General features: G+C 43.1%; 1 protein-coding gene across 6 annotated transcripts in view; it reads left to right on the top strand.

Moving 5' to 3' along the window:
- The window catches only part of ERICH1 (glutamate rich 1), a 103,884-nt gene extending 90,444 nt beyond the window's left edge, over positions 1-13,440 (top strand). Inside the window, exons 7-11 of one of the 6 annotated variants that reach the window (XM_054062661.1) lie at positions 717-835; positions 1,279-2,245; positions 9,317-9,455; positions 10,698-10,778; positions 12,626-13,440. The gene's annotated coding sequence lies outside the window, so the exon portion shown is untranslated. The remainder of the gene's footprint in view (positions 1-716; positions 836-1,278; positions 2,246-9,316; positions 9,456-10,697; positions 10,779-12,625) is intronic. The other 5 variants (XM_054062662.1, XM_054062665.1, XM_054062664.1 and 2 more) reach the window with 5 other exon arrangements.
- Positions 13,441-14,830: the final 1,390 nt, after the last annotated feature.

Raw genomic sequence — 14,830 nt, 5'->3', positions numbered from 1 at the left:
AGTCTCAGCAGAGGATTTACAGACCTTTTCTGTTTTGAGTGGACTAATTCATTAGCCTATTGCATTGGAAACATGCAGCAAATAGCAATATATATCCAGGCTTTTATATCTGCAAGGATGGAGCAAAGCATTTATGTTTTCTAAATTAGAAACCATTTTTTGATGTTACAGATCTAGATATCCATTGCTGTTAAATATAAGTAACTTTCCGAGCAGGCCAATAAGGAAGACTTCAGAAGCTCTCAAAATTCAGGTACTTTTGCTCATTGGTAAATGTCAATTAAAAAATAAATCTACGTTTTGATAATAGCTCCAGATTCATTGTAATCTTGATCACACATAGAACAAGTTCCAGCCCTTCCAAACAGAAAATTGTACAGGTTTGTTTAGAAGGTCAGTCGGGTGCTTTGAGGTGTAAACCTTGAAGTTTGGGTTTTAAGAAAAGGGAAAGAAGCCCACAAACTGTCTTTGTAGGATTCATGACTCACCATTTATAAAGCCATATGGAATGTAGTAACCCACACATTTTGACTATCTGGAAATTTCGTTTGAAAAGAACAGAGAGGTGCCAGTGAAATGATTGATTGAAGTTATGTACTTCTGTTGTAAATTGGTGCTTTAGAATTAGAACCAAAATTAGAGTTAGAACTAAAATTGTGGACATGCTTTGAATGCATCCATATTATCTTCTCAGAATGAATTCTTCTCCTTTCCAGAGTCCTGGTACTCCAAACATCCCTGCTGCAGCTGGTTTTGCACACTGTGGCTGTACTCTGGAACAAATTAAAAATGCCCCTGGCTTCAGAAAAGCGCAGGACGCTACAGGATACTTGAGGTCTTTCTCATGTATAAAATAAAACAATTGTTTGCAAGACTTCCAGTCATTCGTAGGAAGCACGGGATGTCTCATAGCCTTCTATCTTCAGCTGCCATGCACAGATACTGGAATTACTTGTCAGAAGGCTGCTTCCTAAGCTCTGTCAATTGTGTAGTTCGTGGTGAAGATTTGACATGTAAGGGGGTTGCAGTGTGGGACATAGAGGAGAAGGAGGAAGAAGCCAGCTCAAGAGTTGCACCTGCACCTAGAATCATAGAATAGTTTGGGTGGGAAGGGACCTTAAAGATCATCTAGTTCCAGCCCCCCTGCCATCATTCCATAGTTCCAGCCCACCTGCTCATGTGCACAGTTTTACTGCTGGCAATGATCTCTTCGTCTTTTTACAGACAAGTGGTTCAATTTCAGAAGGCTTTTGAGATGTGTGTATGTGTGTTGGACAGGTTACAACCCTACGCAGATTGGTGTAGCCATACACTGTGTATCAAGCAGCAGAAGATAGCCGAGATGCTTTGATGGAGCCTTTTGTGATCTGAGACCTGCTGCAGATGGACTGAGGGATGCTTACAAGGACGTGGAGTCTGACAGTCCAGCTTCTTGTCTCATCAACCACAGAAGCAGCAAAGGACACAACGTGAAGAGTTCTCATCACAGATTGTAATATAATTTCTCATATCAACTCTCACAGTCAAAAACACCCACTCAGGGCTGGCTAGCCCGGAACACATGTTCAGCCTGGCACAGGCTGGTGGATGTCGAATGGATCCACCGATATCTGGTGGATGTCTTGCTGTAGATAGCCATTTAGTGGACTTTAGGGAGCAGAACAGAGTGAAAGGACATGCTGTGCTCCTTCAGAAGCTCACCCCTCTTTGCTGCATCCCTTCTAAATGGAAAGGAAATTGCAGGCTGTTGACGGGAAGGAGCCTACTGCCTTGTTCCTTTGCAAAACAGCAGCCAGCGTATGTCACTCCTTTAGAGCAATAAGCTGTCTTGGATGAAGAGCAGCACAATCACAAGAGTGGGTGTGCTCTTGAGTTATGATGTATCTTGTGAGTCTTGTGTATCCAGATGTACGCATAGATGAAGGGATCTGACTTGCTTGATCTTCCCTAGTCGGATCAGCAGTGCTTTGGTAGCTGAAAAATGGCATTATGTTAAAATGATGATACCCACCATCTTCACAAACTGTCCGGATTGCATCGCATGTCCTCCAGCACACACTGCCCTGCTGAAGTGGTCAGGATGCGCTCTGAATGGAAGGATCGTTGCCAAACAGTGCGTTACACTGGTGAGAAGAAGGGAACTCTATTACCAATTGTTTCCTGGGTTAACTGGGACTCTGGACCTCTGCTAGAAGTCTGTTTGCTGCCTGCCAGATGTGAACCTCTCGCAGAGTAATGGCTAGAGGTAAATCTTTCCACCACTATGCACCCAGATAATGAGCAGAGCCCATTGTGTTCCAGCTCCTCTGGTAGTATGTTAAGCTGGTTGATTTCTGAACTCCCCTCAGAAGCAGCAAGGCGTAAAGCTGCTGCTCAGAAAAGACAGCCATTATCCTTCTGTGCATTTTAAACACTCAGCCCACCTTCCAGGAGGGAGTATGAACAAAAGATACAACCGGGAAGTGCTTGAGATGCAATGTCATTTGTACAGCAGAGGTGCACAAGCTTCTTTTGCTTGTGATGTGGTGAAGGGGCTGGAGAACAAGTCTTATGAGGAGCAGCTGAAGGAACTGGGGTTGTTTGGCCTGGAGAGGAGGAAGCTGAGGAGAGACCTTATCACTGTCTACAACTGCCTGAAAGGAGGTTGTGGTAAGGTGGGTGTTGGTCTTTTCTCCCAAGCAGTAGGTGATAGGACAAGAGGGAGTGGCCTCAAGCTGTCCTGGGGAGGTACAGACTGGACATTAGGAAAAACTTCTTCACTGAAAGTGTTCTCAGGCACTGGAACATCTGCACAGAGGGGTTATTAAGTCACCATCCCTGGAGGTATTTAAAAGATGGATAGAAGAAGTGCTTAGGGACATGATTTAGTAGCGGACTGGTACAGTTGGACTTGATTGATCTCAAAGGTCTTCCATTAAGGTCTTCAGACCTTACTCCGAGTCTTTCTGTTAATGTCCATTATTTATACTCTTATTTTGGGGGTGAGGTTTTTTTCGCTTTTGATGGTGTGATTTTGGTTTTTAGTTGTAAAATGAATAAATACGTCTGTATTAGTACACACCTTTTAGCTGCAGAAAGAATGACAGTGAGTTTATTCACCCAACTGTTTGCTCGTGGGTGAGTTGCAGTCGGGACTGGCAGTGTTCTGAAGGATGATGACTGTCTACTAAGACACTGGAAGGGGTCCCCCAAAGATGCTGCACTTGCACATCATGTCAAATAATACCTGTTTATGCAAGGCCTTAAATGTAAGCCTGCTTATGGGCTGGCTTTTCGATGTGTGGCAGGCCATTCTATTTTACCAGTGGTGCTTGCCTTCTTTGAAGACCTCTCCTGAGTGAGAGGATGTGAAGCCAGACTATTGACCACATCCAGTGATTGTGGAATGAGGCAAAACCCAGTGTTCAAGGACACTCTGCTCATCAGTATCTAAGAAGAGAGGAAGGGTTTGACGAATCTCCTTTTGTGAAGTTAAATATTTTTTTATAATGTTGTGGCTTGAGCTAAATTACAGTCAGTTTTCTGACTCTTGGCTCATTCGCTCCAAGTAACTTAATTCTCTGAAAGCAAACTGCGTGGTTTTGAGACAGTGTTCCTCCCTAGAAGTGATAACACAAGGCATTGATACGCAGAAATGCCAATGCTTATACTTATCTCTATAACAACCAAGCCCATCCTCGAGCTTGTATAAAAGGGCTGCACCTGCAAGGAGGGGCAGACAGGACAGGTGACCCCCAAACTGACCAGCAGAGCATTCCATCCCATATACCTCATACTTGGTATAAAATCGAGAGACCGCAAGGGTCTCATCCTCTTGCTCTGCTCAGTGGGATGCAGTTCACGTGGCTGCCTGTACTTAATCTCCCAGTGCCTGTGTCTGCGCCAGCTGTATGAACTCACGTACTATCAAGCATCACTTTCCCTGATCTTAGCATAAACATCCAAAATAAGTAAATTACAATGGGAGTTTAGAGAAGCTAGTTTGGAGACAGGCATCTGTGCTAGCCACCTCTGGAGTTAGGAGAGAGATCCAGCCTTCTTGACCAGAACTGGGTTCCAGATGAGCCGTGCTCGCGCCTGTGCTGCTGCCAGCAACAGCAACACTTTCCTGCCTTTACTTTGGAAATACTTCAAAAGAACATTCCAAGATTTTTTTTTTCCCTTGTAATTTCTAGCAGATACAAACTAGAGCAATTTCCGACATAAAATTTTCTTTCATCACAGAAGTTCTCCTTTCTCTGTAGCAGAAATTAACTTGATTTTCTGCTGTTAAGTGTTTTGATGTTAAATTTTTGTCTGTTTCTATTATTTTGTCCCTCGATGGCATCAAAGCACTCTGGGTAGGCAGGCTGCAAATACAGGAGTAACCGCTTGGCAGTGGAGCTGTGGGAAGTGAATGAGTTGATTCTCAGCAGGAAATAAATGAGTAGTTTAAGCTACTTCAATGGTAACTCCATAAGCCTCAGCAACACAAGCTCCTGCTGCTCTTTATCCGTAGCCTTAGATGACTTTGAGGACTGAACTATCTGCAATCGTCTGTCTGTGTCTCAGCTCATCTACACGGTATCCCAGTCTTCTTTTATTGATGATATTTCCTATTTCTGTCATCGACATATTCCAGTACATCTCCCTGATTTTGTGCTCCGCAAAGATATTATTGTGTAACGCGACACTATGACTAACGTTGTTCCTGTGCCTTGCCCGCCTTATCATCTTAGAATTCATTAACCACCTTCACTTCCATCCTTAACGCTGTGCTTTGCTGCAACGCCTACAAAAACAGGGAAACAATCTGACTGTGAGTGAGCTGAGAACATTGCCTCGCATGCCAAGCGATGTATTCTCTTTGTTTCCTTGGGCTCCTCCATCTGGTGGCACCCATCTGCCTCCCCACGGACTGTAGGCTCTTTGGGCACGACTATCTCGTTCTCCTGTGAGCTGGCAGTGTCCAGTCCTGCTGCCCCTACAGAGACTGTAGTTTAGTTACCTTTGTCTTAGGCAAAATTCCTTATAGCTTAGCTTTCATTTTTAAGTGATGCACACAATTAGTCATATGCTTGTGTGTAGAGGAAAATTTGCTATTTTGCTTTCTTTATGTGGTTGATTTATTTATTTGCCTACGCTGACAGCACTTTGTGTTTACTCCTATCCCATACAAAGAGCAGCAGTGGAAGCCATGGATAAGTTCAGAGTCCTGCTCGTATTCCTCCACTCTGGCCTCATCAAGGATGATGAGTTTTGAGGAGTATTTCTGTAGTTAAATATCTGAATTCTTTTCAAAATTATGACATCAAAATTATGACATCAAAATTATGACATCAAAATTATGACATCAAAATGATACATTTTGCTATTGTTGTCCAAGTATAGAATGAAAATTGTCTATGCTTTATGGGAAATCCTCTGCTGAAGTGGTGTTCCTGTATCAGTGTGGAAGGCCTAGAGTAAATCAAGCTTAGTGACATCCAAGCCAGTGGAGAGTCTTGCTTTGAACAAGTTTATTGCTCAGAAATGGCACTGCACATAGACAGTGCCCAGCAGTCTTCTACCTTCAATCTTTATCATAGAATGATAGAACAGTTTGGATTGGAAGAGACCTTAAAGATCATCCAGTTCCAACCTCCCTGCCATGAGAAGGGACACCTCCCACTGGCTCAGGCTGCCCAAGGCCCATCCAACCTGGCCTTGAACCCCTCCAGGGATGGGGCAGCCACAGCTTCCCTGGGCAATGCGGGCCAGGGCCTCACCACTCTCATCGTGAAGAACCTCTTCCTAATGTCTCATCTAAATATTCTCCCTTCCAATTTAAAGTCACTCCCCTTTGTCCTATCACTACATGCCCTTGTGAAAAGTCCCTCCCGAGCTTTCTTGTAGCCCCTTCAGGTACTGTAAAGTTGCTATAAGGTCTCTTTGGAGCCTTCTCTTCTCCAGGCTCAACAACCCCAACTCCCTCAGTTTATTCTCATAGCAGAGGTGCTCCAGCCCTCTGATCATCCTTGCAGCCTCCTCTGGACCCTTTACAACAGCTCCTTCTCCTTCTCATGTTGAGGATTACAGAACTGAACACAGTATTCCAGATAAGGTCTCCCAAGAGAGGAACAGAGGGGCAGAATCCCCTCCCTCGCCCTGCTGGCCACGCTGCTTTTGATGCAGCCCAGGACACGGTTGGCCTTCTGGGCTGCGAGCGCACATTGCCGGCTTATCTTCTGCGTAACAGCCACACATCAGCTCCAGCTCCATAATCTGGGCTTCCACATGGGTATAGGAGAAACTGTTCTCCCCAGTTGCCGTTGCCCGTGGTTTAACACACACCCTACCAGCTCGCCTCACTCCTCCCTCTGCTTCAAGATGGTTACAAAAATTTTTAGAAATAGGGTTGTTTGAGAAATTAAGAAAGCAAAGGGGAAAAAAGCATGTCTAAATCTATGTGGTGGACCACCATAGGGGTGAGAGTCAGGGCCTGCTGGCATCAAGAGTCTCTCAAGTACCACAAACCATCGCTGTTCAGCTGCAAAGGTCCACAAAGAACTGACCATCAGAAGGGAGCAGTACAGGTCCCTTTTCTGAACAGACATTACTGATGCTACTGCTGAAGTATTGGCGTAGATGGAAATGTTGACATAGCTGCACTTTCATTAGGATTAAAGTAAAGATACTGGAAAGTAGCTGAGCAGGTGAACTGGAAAATAGGATTCACTGTATGGAATACAGGTAGCAAGCAAAACTAAGAAGTTTTTTAGGAGATTTTAGGAGATAACATATTTAAGTATCCGAAAGTGAATTCAGAATGATGGGAGAAGCAGCTGTCTGTGAAAGAGGAGCTAACAAAGTCTGGGGCACGTAGAGGAAGCGATGAGTCTGTGAGTGACAAGTTTGTGAATGACACCAAGTTGGGCAGGAATGTTCTGCTTGAGGGGAGGAAGGCTCTACAGAGGGATCTAACAGGCTGGATCAGTGGGCCAAAGCCAGCTGTGTGGGCTTCAACAAGACCAAGTGCAGAGAGCTACGTTTGGATCACAACAGCCCCAAGCAGTGCTACAGGCTTGGAGAAGAGCGGCTGGAAAGTGCCTGGCAGAGAAGGACCTGGGGATGTTGGTTGACAGTGGCTGAATAAGAGCCAGCAGTGGCCCAGGTGGCCAAGAAGGCCAATGGCATCTTGGCTTGTATAAAAAATAATGTGGCCAGTGGGACCAGGGAAGTGATTGTGCCCCTGTACTTGGGACTGTACACCATGAATCTTCTGTTCAGTTTTGAGCCCCTCATTACAAGAAAATCATTGAGGTCCTGGAGTGTGTCCAGAGAAGGGCAATAAAACTGGTGAAGGGGCTGGAGAACAAGGGTTATGAGGAGCAGCTGAAGGAACTGGGGTTATTTAGCCTGGCAAAAAGGAGGCTGAGGGGAGACCTTATCACTGTCTACAACTGTCTGAAAGTGGTTGCAGAGAGGTGGGTGTTGGTCTCTTCACCCAAGTGACAGGACATAGGATGAGAGGGAATGGCCTCAGATTGCAGCAGGGAAGATTCAGATTGGATATTATGAAAAGTTTTTTTAACTGAAAGGGCTGTCGAGAATTAGAACAGGCTGCCCAGGGAAGTGGCTGAGTCACCATCCCTGGAGAGATGTGGATGTGGCATTTGGGCACATGGTTTAGTGGTGGACTTGACAGTGCTAGGTTTATGGTTGGACTTGATCTTAAAGGTCCGTTCTGACCTAAATGATTCTATGATTCTATTACTACAGTGTTTCAGCCTAAATATTTTAGATGCCTGTTGTGCTTGCCCTGCTGCTTGCCACCAAGCTGTGGTGGGCAATGCCAACATGAGTGTCCCTTCACCATGCTCCAGAGAGGAAAGGAATCATAGAATCACCAAATGACCTGAGTTGGAAGGGACCCATGAGGATCATTGAGTCCAACTCCTGTCCGTGCATAGGACAACCCCTGTGAGGACGGGCTCACAGGCAGCACAAATTCTAATGCTGTGAAAATAATTTGTTACTGTTGGTTGATTCCTGCTGCATTTGGGGGAACAGCCCTTGCTGGTCCCAAAGGCACAAGATTACAATGAAGAAACGTCTAATTTCATTATTGATTTCTCCTCTTAATGGAAATAGAGCAGAAGCTGGTGAATATTAACAGCTGGGTTCAGAATGTTCCTTGCCTTTCATTGTGGGATGGGGAGGATGTCAGCATATCATTTGCATTCCGGTCTGCTTGATGCCTGTTGGAAAACAGCAACCTGCATCAATCAGTGAAGGCATTAGTGGATGAATGAGGCGAGTGGGCTACACTGTGCATGGGATCCTGGTGTATTTGCCAAAAGAGCCCTTTGCTGCTCTGCTTTTCCTCCTCCGTTAGCTGCTACCCTGCCCAGAAGGGTCATGCTCATCTCTGCCTCGTGGCGGTCAGGACTGGGTTCTCAGAGGCTTGAGCTTTGAAAGGACCGAAGGCGACCTCTTGTTTGTTCAACATTCTAAAATAGCCTAAGAGGGTTATTCTTTCAGAGTCCTCAGGAAAGTAATGTAGATTTTGGTAACACCTGCAATTACAGGAAGCATTGTACAATTCAACTGTGTTGAGCATGGCCAAGAAATGATTTTTCAAGACAGCTGTGGCATTCAAGGCATACCCTTCCCATTCCCTTTTATTTTCTACACAAAGAAACCTGGTTGGAAAGCTCTGCCTTTCCGAATACTGTGCTACAGGAATGGCACTGCTGCTCTGCAAATGGAAAGAATTGCACAGAAAATGAGAGAAATTGTTAGTAACACATTTTCTGCAGCTCCTGAAACTCTGATATTGCAGGAAGTAGGTTTGTGGTGGTGTGGGGTTTTTTTGGTTTTTGGGTTTTTTTGAAGGCTGGACATTTCAAGGAAAAACTCAAAATTCTGTGTATTTCCAGAACACGGACTCTGCAGCGTTAGCCTTGTCCTGCTCTGGGCAGCAAGCCCAGGCGCTCTCCTGTTTGTCCAGTAAAGTTAGTGTGGGGCATACAGTGATAAGTAAGAATATGCCTTTTTATAGCTTCATCCCAAATGCATTTGGGCAGGTAGAGTGACTTGTATTTACTAATACGCTCTCCTTTAACATCACTTAGCTCCGAGTTTGGTGTTGATTGTTTCCCATTAACACAATATTTCCTTGTAGCTAAGGTGTACGGCACTTGAGGTTCCACATGGGGTCACGGTGTAAGAAGCATATTTAAAAGAAAAAAGGTTCCCACTGTATTGCTTTTAGTATTTAGATTGATGCTATAGGACTAGTTCGACTCAAATTACCGTTTTTGTGAATGAGACTTAGCTCCTTTGGTGCCAACAGGGTTCACGAGATGTAAACGTGGTACGGCGAGAGAAAATGAGATCTGCCCGCTGCGTGCTGTGTAAGCCAGAGCCTGAGAAGCAAAAAGTACCATTCCTTTATATAACATTAATTAAGCGTTTGCTGAAAAGGAAATAAGGTATGAGAATTCTTGATAAGTAGTATCATTGTGGAATACCTGATGTAGAGCGTTTCTCCCAAGTAGAAACATTGCACATTGCTGCTCTTTTACGGCAGCAGGAGTATTTCTCAGAGAGGTTTAGGCTGCCGTAGCAGACACTAAAGAAGTGTAATTCAGCACTTTTCTGTGGAGCGTGTGTGATGAAAACTGATGTGGCCTCACTGTCCATCCTGGTGTTATTCGGAATACACCACCTGAAGATTTTGATCCTGTGTGTTTAGAAGTACGAGTGCAACTGAAGCCAAATTCTGCCTTGCTATCTATATTCAAGGTTGCATTTATTGGTAATGGGAAAAGGGAGCTTTCTCAGCACAGTCTATCCATGGACGATCCCTAAAGTCTATCCCCTAAGAAGGGAAAAATTAATTTTGTAGCTTAGATTTTACCGCAGTTTCTTACACTGTGAACTATATGACCCCAGGAGCAGAACTGAACTCACTACAGCGAAAGGATATCACTTAACAGAAAGTGGTAATAACAGTATTAATAAGTATTAGATTAGATATTTTTAGTGGTAAAGCTTTAGCGGTAGGAAAAGGAGCGAGAACATGCATAACGCTGAGCAAAAGAGGATTCTACCAGAAAAGAAAGAACTTACTTTTGAATGTGCCTCCAAATAACCCTATTATAGCACATCCTTTCAACTCGGGTCAGGGCTGCTTTAAGCTTCAGTCAGGTCATCCTATGGGTTTAAATATATGCTCTTAAGTTGCATAAAAGCCATCCAATCCTATTTGCATTGTCACTCTACAATACAAAATGCTATAATGACCTCCTTTTTTTTATGTCCAGTGCTATCTATAAAGCAGGCTTAGGCCCTTTTGTTCTTAAGGAGGTCAGCTGTCGTGTTGCTCTCTTAATGAGCTTCAGGCATTCCCTGAGAGTTTTCCAATATTGCAAGACATACCTGGCCCCAGGCAGGACAGTCGGAGCTCTGCCAACAGCAAAGCGGTGCAGACAGATCCCATGTGACAGGTTATGCAACCGAGCAGGGTTTATATGCCGCGAAGTCCTTAAGCGTGTAAAGGGCTCCAGGGGAAAAGAGCACCAGGTGAGGAAGAAGTATTTGCATGCTGTGCTTCTTTAGAGTGCTTTTGGTGTTGTAGTAAACCATATTAGAATCAATCTGTTTCATTAGAGGGTCAACGTGGAAAAAAATCCTTGGGATTTTGTAATGTTTTGTGTGTTCTAAAACTGTAGGGGCTGAAAGTCAACGAAGACTCAGAAATCATGGTTATTCCTCTCCGGAGAATGACACCTGGGTATATAAGGTTGTTGCAGGTATGAAGATTCTATCTTGTTTCCTGCTTTTAATTAGATCTTTGAAATAACATTGTTTTTCTTGCTTAAACTGATTTTATTTCAAATTATTGCATGTCCGGCCCAAGGGAACACTGACTTCTGGTGCGTTAACTTGCATAACAACTCAAAGAAGTCTTAATTAAGCCTCTGCTGAAAAATATATGAATTATGATAATTCTTGATGGTTGGTATCACGTTGGAATACTGAATGCAGAACGCTTGGAAGGAGTTTATGTTTCTGCAGTGCTTAAGCAGTGCTAGTTCTCCATCATTTTCTCTCTGTGTGTTTGGGGCACAGTAAGAAAACATTAACGGTAAGGAGAGTGATGGGTTCCTAAGCAGCTCGGAAGAGCTGTCAGTGAAACACTTCAGCCAGCTTCTATGGTTATGGTAAAGAAACCTCGAACAATACTGACCTCTGAAACATTGGGGGGATATTGATCGTTGGATGGGGAAAAGATAAAAGCCCGCATAGAAAATGTTTTAAATCACCTAAATTGAGAATAAAACAGCCAAAAAAATGTATAGCAAGTAGAACGTCTTCCTTATTTTACTCCATATTTTGATATTTACAGAGCAAATATCCTTTTTGTGGAGAATCTCACAGCTCTTAGCAATGTGACCTGCATCCACAATCATTGTCTACAGTAGCTGAGAGGTGATAGTTGAGTCATTGAGAGGCTGAGCTAAGGCTACTGGCTTGCAGTCCTAGCAGAGGTTTTCTTTCCTACCTCCCTGCATATCTTTTAATAGCAGCTTACATAGCGATTTTATTTGGACTTTCTTTTGTCTCTATTTATTCTGCTGCTGAAGTAGCCACACTGTCAGCCACTTTTATCAAGGTCAGAGAACTCAGCTCTGATTATTTAAGGTCATGTAAAAACCCCTAGAATCTGGACGGGAAAATCAGGATCCTTGGAATCTGTCACTGCTGTTGGTGGCACCGTGTTTTCTGTACATGGACTGCAAGGGAAAGCACGAAAACAAATCATTGGTTGAGGCCTAATCATCAATTCAGATAAGAAATGCTGCAACTAGAAAAGTGTGTGGTATGTTTTAATTCATGGTGCCAATATGTATAGGACTTTATGGTTTGCTCTCTAGGGAGTCGATCATAGAATCTCTAGGTTGGAAAAGACCTTTAAGGTATTCAAGTCCAACCATCTTTCTGCTTCTTGGTCACAGCATCATACACACTAGGCAAGCAATGGTAACAATTTATTTCCTGATTGCATTCAGATGATCAGCAAAGAATTCAGTTTTTATCTTTACTTTGATTGGCATTTCCTACTTCTTTGTTGAACTTGACAAAGAGACTGTGTTAAAACTTGTCAGCTTGGTGTAGTCCCACCCGTGGAGCTAATAAAAGAAGTTGCTGATCCCTTTTAGCCTTGCTTTCCTGAATTAATAACTAACATTCAAGGGAGCATCACTGTGTTAGTAGCTAATCTGTGGGAAGGAAGAGATCTTTATGCTTCACGGAACAAGAAAGTCCCTTCTCCTTCGTGCCTAGCCCTCTACACTTAATTCAGCTCTCCCTCTCTGCCAAGAAGCCAGAGGGAACCCCGTTAAAGTCACCGAAATCAATGAATTACAACTGAAAGAAAAATCATATCAGAAATAGGTCCTTTCTTTTACAAAGTGATAAAAAGAAGGGGCCTTCCAAAATGCGCAGTAGTTTGTGCCGTATATTCTTCAGCAGAAAGCAGGCTCGCGCTATGTTAAATGACAAGTGGAAGAAAAAAGTGCTTTGTAGGTTCCAAAGACCTGCTTCTTGTCTTGCGCTCAGCTGAATCAACATGCAACTTGCCCTGTTTCTCCCACAGACTCAAGCTGCAGGAAAAATCATTATCAACTCATCAGACACGCTGCTGCAACGGACGGCGATGCTGCTGGGAGTGTTTGGGATCAGTATATCCAGCTACAGCACACACCAGCTAACTCAAAAGCACAGACTGTCTTTGACCCGTTAAGCCGCGTTGGGATGTGACCTGAGAAGTAAAGGCTTGTGTCAGTAGTGCTGATGAGTGGCTCTTCTGCCTCAGTCACCGGTGTGGAGGGAATGAGACACTTTGCCGCCATGATTTCCACATGCAAAGTGAAAAAGATGGAAGGATGACAGACTTTTTCAGGAAAGAAAAAGATGATGACTAGCAGAGACATCAGATTTCCAAATAAGATGAATTGTCTGTAAATACAACGGAGTTCATTTGTTATCCGGTGTACGTAGAGAGAGATCTAAACGTATAAAATACAGTTAAATTCAGAGTAGGTGTAAACAGATCCATGGGGGTGCCCTGCTTCATTAGCATCACCTTGTTGCAGCTTTTGTGAACTGGATCCCATGTCAAGACTGGTTTTGGAAAAGAAAGTTAGAAGAACTGTGTTCCTCCTGACAAGAGTTAGACCGAATAGTAATCATCTCTCATTAGCTCTTCGTACCGTTACATCTAACTGGATAGGTACATTTGTGTGTATCACAGGATTTGTGCGCTCAAACCTTTACTATTGAATCTTAAACATTTCTTGATGCCTTTTGTAGAAAAGTATTTGTGTATTTCTACCGAGGCTGCTACCACGTGGTGTTGGGAAGGAACCACGGCACCAGACCTTTGTAATCCTCTACAGAAACTCCCTATTGCAGAAAGTATCAGTAAAAATACTGGATTGGGGTTTGTTGCAGAGTTCAATATCCGATCCCATTCCTCTGCCAATCCCACTCATCCCATAATAGACATTCTGATTAAAGTAGAAATAGAGACTGAGCTTTTTTCCCATCATTTTCCCTCGTTTTCTTGTTCTCATTCAATGTAATATCTTATTCAGGAATGTTCTCTTAATACTGGTTTGCATTTTTCCAACTGTTTCTGATGTTTCATGTAAACATGGCGCTGTAGGCTCTGCTGTGCGTATGTTAGTGTTTAAAATCCTTTGTTCTCAATAAATACATATATTATTTGGGGGTGTGGGGGGGTCTGTGTTTAAAATTCCTTCTGTCAACAGTGTTTGTATTCAACCACTAAGGGGCATCCTACACAGCTGAATATTTTAAGTCTTCAGACTGCTCATTAAAACATTACAAACCACAAACGGAAGCAGGTTGACATTTCTATTGCGTTTTTTTTATTTTTAAAGTGTTCTTGCCCCTGTTTCCCTTTTCACCTTCTCTGAGAAGTGTCTCTCCTCTCCTCACAACTGTTGCTAAACTGAAGAAGATAAGAAAATAAGTGTTTACAAGGGCATTTTTTACAAGGTACCAGGTTACAAATTCTTTCCATCTTGTATAGCCTTCTGATTCTATTTATAATAAAAAATGATATAATGGAATACTCCATCTCCTCCCTTCACCTACGAGACATGAAACAAAATACTTGATCCCTTTGATAGAAGTAAGAATGATTTATTTAGAAAGCATTTAATCCTACTGATTGAGATACATGGTGTGACTCCCACCACTGCCATCGATTTGCCATATTTACGGCTTTTTAATCAATGCATAGGGTTTGGGGCAGCTGTATTTCTGTTAACTGATTCCTGCCCCCATTCAACGTGAAGGTAAGATCGTTAGCTGTTCTCAGTGCCATTACTATGCTAATACGAACTTTCAGTTAGATAAAAGCCAAATGTAATAACAATATCATTTTCAGAAGATATACTAGAATAAAATAAATGATAATTTGACTACAGAGTTGTTCTCATTTTACTGTATCATGGAAATGAAGCTCATGAGGAAAGTGTATTTTCTTTTATGAGCGTTGCTTTGGATACTTTTTAAAGTTTTATCTGGTACCACTGAAAATGATTGAAGGACAACAGAGGCAATAGGGAAATCGAGTGTGGAGAGCCTCAGTAAAGGTCTTAAGAGCCTCAGGAACATAAAGTGAAGGAGCAGGAAGGCGTAACTTAAATTAATTATAGAACGGATCCATTTAAACTGGCTGATTTGGGCCTGGGCTGAAAATCAGCTTTAGGTGAAATGTTGGGAGTGCATCCAGCAGAAGATGTAGGCACTTGTAGCTAACCTTCCTGTT

Source organism: Cuculus canorus, chromosome 3 (genome assembly GCF_017976375.1).
Source record: "Cuculus canorus isolate bCucCan1 chromosome 3, bCucCan1.pri, whole genome shotgun sequence".
NCBI lineage: Eukaryota > Metazoa > Chordata > Aves > Cuculiformes > Cuculidae > Cuculus > Cuculus canorus.
Note: the sequence above shows the minus strand (reverse complement) of the source record. Positions and strands in the feature narration are given on the sequence as shown.